Here is a 7,178-nt window from a genome sequence, read left to right on the forward strand (position 1 = left end):
TGTGGTGCTCGGGCTTCTCATTGCTGTGGCTTCTCTTATTGTGGAGCACGGGCTCTAGGTGTGCGGGTTTCAGTAGTTGTGTCATACGGGCTCAGTAGTTGTGGCTCGCGGGCTCTAGAGCACAGGCTCAGTAATTGTGGTGCATGGGCTTAGTTGCTCCGTGGCATGTGGGATCTTCCTGGACCAGGGCTTGCACCCGTGTCCCCTGCATTGGCAGGCGGATTCTTAACCACTGCGCCACCAGGGAAGACCCTAACTGGGTTTGCTTTCAAAAAGTAACAACACCTGGGCATCCCTGGGAGTGAGGGTTTATCACTGGTATTCATTAAAAGCTCCCCAGTGATTTTAATGTACAGCCTGGGTTGAGCCTTGCTTTAAATGATCACCAAAACTGGTGAATTTTATGGTATGTAAATTATACCACAATAAAATTGTTTAAAACGATGATTACCAGCAGGTATCTAAAACTTCACCAAAATAAAGTGTCATACCCATATGAATATCAGGTGCCAACAGTACCAGTTTACCTAGGACTGGCCCCACATGTGGGAATTTTGGTGCTAAACCTGGGAGAATCTGAGCACACTGGAAGAGCTGGTCACTCTATAATATGGAAGAGATGGCCTTCCTGGATGAGGAGGGCCTTTTCCCCTCCTTAGCTCAGGTTATTTGAGGAGAGACGGAGACGGGCTAGTTTCTTGCTCTTCTAGGAGACACGTGTTGTTGCTACTTCTCTACCACACACCCACTCATTATCATCTTCTTTTCTGGCTTCAAACCCCACCATCTCATTGAAATTACCCTCTTAAAGATGACCAATGACTTCTTTATCTCTGAATCCAATGCTCATTCCTCCCTCTTCCTTGCTTTCTGTGGCATAGTGTCATCTGCTTTTCCTATTTCTCTTCAAACTATTCCCATTTCCTTTGCTGGCTTCATTTCTTCTTGTTCGTCTCCTAGAACCATTTTTCATGGTTCTGTTTATGGCTCTCTTTTTTTGCCTATACATGCTCATGATTCTACCTGTTCTTTTCTGCATATATTCTTTGTTGTCAGTAGCTGTTATTATGACCGGGGCACCCATGGCCTTGTTGAGGTAACAGTAGAGATAGATCTGGCTTGTAGAATCTTAGAAAACTTCATTGTTTTCATGATGAGTCCTGACATTGTGGGAGCCAGGGGTGTGATGTGACATCTAAGACAGATTCACAGGAATTAACTTTGACAAAGGTTTGTATTTCCTGCCTCAATAAACTGCAAACCCCATGAGGTACTCTCTATTATATCCTTAGCATTTAGCAAAGTGCCTGGCACATAGTAGGTGCTAAAAAATAAATAGAGTAACACATCTTCAACATCAACACATTTTCATTCACTTCTCAGTTCAGCCTCTCACATCATAAGTCATAAGACATAAGTCTTATGTGCCAAAATGAGTAGAAGGGGGTGGGAAGAACATGATTGTAGGTTAAGATGTTTTTCCTAAGTGTTTTCTTGAGTCCTCTCAGGGTATTATGATTTATAGCTTCCACCCATGAGCCCTGGAAAAGTTCCTGGATGGTTCTAAATACTTTAGAGATGAAGCTCTTGCCATTCTAATTCCTGGCAAACTTCAAGATTCCATAAATCATAACAATAGTATCTAAGTGTATCCTAGTTCCCAAAGAACTATGTATTATTCTAAGTAAAAAGGAATGCAGGGAAGAGTCTGTAAGGTGCCTAGAAGGAAGAGAGTCAAAGGGGAGAAACTTGACATCATGTTTCTACTTCTGTTTGAGAAGATGGTGGACAGATCACCAGGCAGAAGAATTACTGTTCCGTTCAGATGTCCCTCTATGGGGTTGAGGAGTGCGTGAGGCTATCACAGCTTTGACATTGTTCAGCTAATTCTCCTAGCTCTGATTCTGTGATAAGCAAAAGGCGTCAGATATTCTAGCTACCTACGTACACTTTTCTAAATAAAGTGAGCCCTACGGTTGAGCTGAAAGTGGTTTCTCATTTTAAAATTAAAATTCTGACCTTACATCAGTCTGTTTTTCAGCATGCGTTAGTTGTCCCAAACCCAGTCAGCTTTGGAGACCCTGACAAAATAGAATTTCTTTCGATCTGCAAAAGTAGAGCTCATACTGGGGAATGTAGTAGCTAAATCAAAAAGATATTACCCAGTGAACAGTAAGCTGACCCCTTAGATCATGTTCTGGCTTTCCTGTTTCTAACTCCAAAATCTCTATTTCACTTCTCTAGCTGTAATTTCTCTTGAGTTTTAGTTTTCTGGGCATCTCCATCTGGATATCCCAGGTCCATCTCAAACTCATCACTAAATGCAAATTAATCATCTCAAACTCCCAGTTCCACATTTCTGCTTTGGATTTCTTCCTAGGACCTCTAGCCTCCAGAGCACTTACTTGTTTCATCCACTGTCTGTCTTCCTCTACCAGAATGTAAGCTCCATGAGGGTAAGAACTTCTGTAAATTTTGCTCACTGCTGTTTCCCCATTGCCTACAATAGTGCTTGGTGTGTGGTGGGTATTCAATGGATATTTGTTAAATCAGTATTTACCCAGACTTGCTCCTGTCCTGGACTAATGCCATCACTGGTTTTCATAGCACTATGATTTTCCAGTTTATCCAGGCTCAAATCCTTGTAGTCATTTTTAACTCTTCCCTATCTTCCTCCTATACCCACTTTAATAAACAATTGCTTACAATGTTGTTTCCAAATATCTTTTAGGGTAATGTCATCCTTTCTATTCTCATTACCACTGTTATAAATTAGGTACTTGAAAACTCTAACTGGGACTATGAAATAGAAGCTACTAAGTGTCATGTTCTCTAGTTTTTTGTTACTTTAATTAATCCTACCTATCACTGCCAGATCAATCTTACTTGGAGCTCAGCTCTCATTATGTCGCTCCCTTACTTAAGGCTCAATACTGTTTAAATACAGAATACTCAGTCTGGCATTTGGAAGTGCTGTGATATGACCCCAACCTTTCTCTTCAGTTTTATCTCCCACTTTTCCTTTACAGATTCCTTATCGTATAAACAAACTGGGCCACTTGTTCTTGGACTACTCCTTGAACTTTCCTACTTCTGTACCTTTCTCCATATAGTACCTTCTTCAGGAATGTTCATTACCAAGTATTTCTTGTGGTATTTGCTTTTGTGCAGATAAATAATATCCATATACCACAATCTTTTGATTCATCAGTTTTGAAAACTGACTTACTATGGTAGAGGAGGATTTAGCTCTTTCACACAATCACATTTCACCTCTGTGCCAGATGTCTCCTGTTTGTCCCTCCAGTTCCACCATCCACCTGCTCTCTGTCCCAAGAATCTCACCTGTATGGATCACATCTGTGGCTCCCATACTCTCTGGCTTCTTGTTGGGTTTGGTCAGTGAGGAGCAGATAGGAAGTCTGAGGAAGGGAAGTGAGAGAGGCTAACCCTAACTTTACCCTAACTCCCTCCCAGTGACAAAGGTCATTGTTTCATACAAAGGGGCCTTACAGCTTTCTTCTTTTGGGTTTTGGCCACTGCTCCCTTCCTTCCTCCTTTGGGCCTAGGGGGTCCAATACTGTGATTCTCTTACATACTACCCACATCTTTGTAAATAATCCCTTTGTAAACACACTCTTTTGGTTTATCCTAATTTGAGGGTACCATCTACTTCCTGTTGGGATCTGACTGACAGCTATACTCTCCTTCTATCTGCCCAATTTAGTTATATTAAAATTTTTGGTTAATTCAAAATTTGTTTAAAATAATATATTACAAATACCATAGCATTTCCTAAGTATATTTTCTTTCTGGCACAGTCTTTTATTTTTCCACAAGTTGGTTAATATTTCATTTTATTATTTCTTAGGTTTTTTTTTTTTTTTTTTTTTTTTTTTTTTGTGGTATGCGGGCCTCCCTCTGCTGTGGCCTCTCCCGCCGCGGAGCACAGGCTCCGGACGCGCAGGCTCAGCGGCCTTGGCTCACAGGCCCAGCCGGCACGCGGGATCCTCCCAGACCGGGGCGCGAACCCGGTTCCCCTGCATCGGCAGGCAGACGCGCAACCACTGCGCCACCAGGGAAGCCCTATTTCTTAGGTTTTAAAAAAAGTTTTGCTAATTCTTTCTAGGAAGATGGTTGAACACATTAGGCACTCTATAAATTCTATTTCTTCCTGGAAACCTCCTTCTTGGGCCCTACCCTCTTTCTGTTTAATCATGTTTAGGAATTGTCTAGGCTGGCTATCAATACCTCTAGAATCCTATTACTTTCTTGGTTTACTTCTTTGTTTTGCTGACGCACATACTCTAGTAGTGTCCTAAGAAATGATACATGGGAAGTAAACTTCTTGAAGCCTTGAATATCTAAAAAGAGTCTTTGATAATTTAGTTGGGTACAGAATACTAGCTTGAAAATGGCTTTTATCTCAGAATTTTGAATTGCTTTATTTTCTTCTAATTTCTTTGGTTTCTGTTGAGAAGTGTAGTGTCCTTCTAATTTCCTAACTTCTGGATGTACCTTTAAGAAGTGTTTAGAAGATGTGTCTTTGGGTTGGTCTTTTGATGTTTTCACTGTGGTTGGCCTTTGATATATCCTTTGTCTGGAAATCTGTATCCTTCAGTTCTTGACATTTTCCTTGCATTATTATAGAAGACACTCTTAGTTGCCTGGTCAACAGACATTCTCCCGATATTCCTTGCTAACAGAATTCTGATTTTATCCAGACAGCAATGTGCCCAGTCCCACAGCACAAATACATAATGAATGTTAAAGCTAGCCATGGTAATCCCATTCCCATTTGCCAGATACTTGTTTTTCCAGTTTAACTTTGTAACTAATGGTGGCCATGTCATGCTTTTCTGGTTAGTGAAATAAAAGAAGTCTGCTGGGGGAAGGAGAGTTTCAGGGGATGGTTTTATTTTTTGATATGAGTCAGATGCATGGAAAGAGTTCATTGTGTTGTCTCTTTTTCCCTGCTTTGGATGTACTTGTGAAAGGGCATGTTGTCACTTTAAAATTGTGATAGCCATCTTGCTATGTAGAGGAGACAAACTTAAGGACAAAATGTCAAAATACTGAGATATGGCAGAGTTGATTGAGTCAAAGCCCCAAACGTGGAACAGCCTACCTCCGGACCTCGTGTTATATGAGATAATTAAACACTTTTATTATTTTTGCTGTTTTTGCTTGGCTATTTTGTCAACTGCAACCAAATAACTTCTAACTGAAGCATAGTTTGTTGATAAAATTTTCCCCTTAATTTTCTCTATTCCCCTTTTGGAACTCCTATTAGTTGGGGCTCTTAGATTAATTTTCTTACCTCTTTCTCCCTTTTTTTCCCCCCATCCTTTTCTCACTGTTCTAATATTATGGGAAATTTCCTCAGTTTTAGCTTTCAACCATTCTACTGAATTGTTTATTTCGGCTCTCCAATTTCTAATTTCCGAGATCTCTTCTTTGATAGTTCTTAAGAAATACATCTTGTTTTCATGGATGTAACATTCTCTTTTAAATCTGAGACTGATAATTATTGTTTTGAAAAGTTTTCTTCTGCTACCTGCATTGTCTCTATTTTTTCTGAGTTACTCTTTTCTGGTTTTTTTTTTTTTTTAAAGGCTGGAGGCTTTCTTCAATTGTCAGGTGATATAAAGTTGTCTTTTTATTTTTGCAAAAGGTCCTAGAAAGTTGATTGGAAGCTTTATGTATGTGAGTGGACTACTTTGTAGGGTGGTTAGGTAGGAAGTAAGCTCTTTTTTTTTTGTTTTTGAAACTCCAAAAGAGCAGCATCTGTAGATATTTTCTTTTAGGATTTTAATTTCTCCAAAAAATAATCCTCAAAGAGGTATATGGATACCTGCAAGCATTCTAGAAGCAGGGATAGTGGTGGTAAAAGTGATTATGGGTCCCACAATTAGACTTTTGCTTAATCCTTCTCAGTGATGTGCTGGCAAGTAATAGCAACTAGCTCTCTGAAAGAAGAAAAAGCCCTGATTTGTAACAACCCAACATCTGTGGTATAAATATTCCCACCATGTCCAATTTCAGGCTATTAACATGATGTCACTGAATGCAGAGTTGGGAAGACATGCACAGTAGTTCATCATTATATAGTATTTCTGTCATGCAGATACAATAGATATAAATAATCTCAAGAGTATAAATAGTAAAATGTAGGAAAAATAATTAGGAAGTTATAGCCTTTGAGTATATATTATGTCTATTTTTGATACAATTTATTTAGTCATAAGCTTATATAATTTAATTTTTTTTAATGGCTGTGTTTAACAACTGGCTTACAAAATTCCTGAAAATTTAGCAGTTCCTATGAGCTAGTACAAATTAACTCTTGTACAAATTAACTCCGGAGCATTGCTGCTGTTTCCAGCCCCAGTCCATCACCCTTCACTGTGTCTAGTCTTTCTGACTCTGGAGTCTATTGTTGATTTTCTACTGACAAAAGAGTTCTGGTATTCTGCAAGGGGGTGGTGGAGGATAAAGAGTGATGGCCTAAGCAAGTAAACCTAGGGATCTTCAGCTTGTTGTGCAGACTTTCAACAAATTCCTGTATTTTCAGTTTCATACCTAACTCTTGCTTTCCATGGTAACTGATGCCACAAAGTCTTAAGCTCTCTTTGGCTCTGCCAGTACAATAAGCTTCTCTGCAGGCACTTAACAGCAGTGCCTCTGCCCTCCTGGGTCCGTTGCTTCTGTTCCATCTGCTTTCTATCTTCTAAGACTTTGACATCACTCGTTGGTTATTATCTTCTCTCCCATTTTCTTTGTTCTTGTGGGTTTATAAATTTTATATTTCCTTTTCCCATTAGTGAGAGCAAATAAATGTGTTCAGCTAGATATGCTTAACTGGAAAGATAGCTCAATAAGTACTGCATTTAAAAATTGTTGAATTGACTTAAGATTCCTGGATGCTTGTAGTAGCAACTAAACTCTGTTAGTTAACAGCAACTTATCACTAACCACTGATTTATTTAGTGTAGTATTGTGTTCTAGGCCCTTAGATATCCATTTTGATTTTTCCTCTACATGCTTTTTTTTTTTTTTTTTTGCGGTACGCGGGCCTCTCACCATTGTGGCCTCTCCCGTTGCGGAGCACAGGCTCAGGGTGCGCAGGCTCAGCGGCCATGGCCCCCAGGCCTGGCCTCTCCGCGGCCTGTCGGATC

This window comes from Physeter macrocephalus, chromosome 11 (assembly GCF_002837175.3).
Source record: "Physeter macrocephalus isolate SW-GA chromosome 11, ASM283717v5, whole genome shotgun sequence".
NCBI classification, from domain to species: domain Eukaryota; kingdom Metazoa; phylum Chordata; class Mammalia; order Artiodactyla; family Physeteridae; genus Physeter; species Physeter macrocephalus.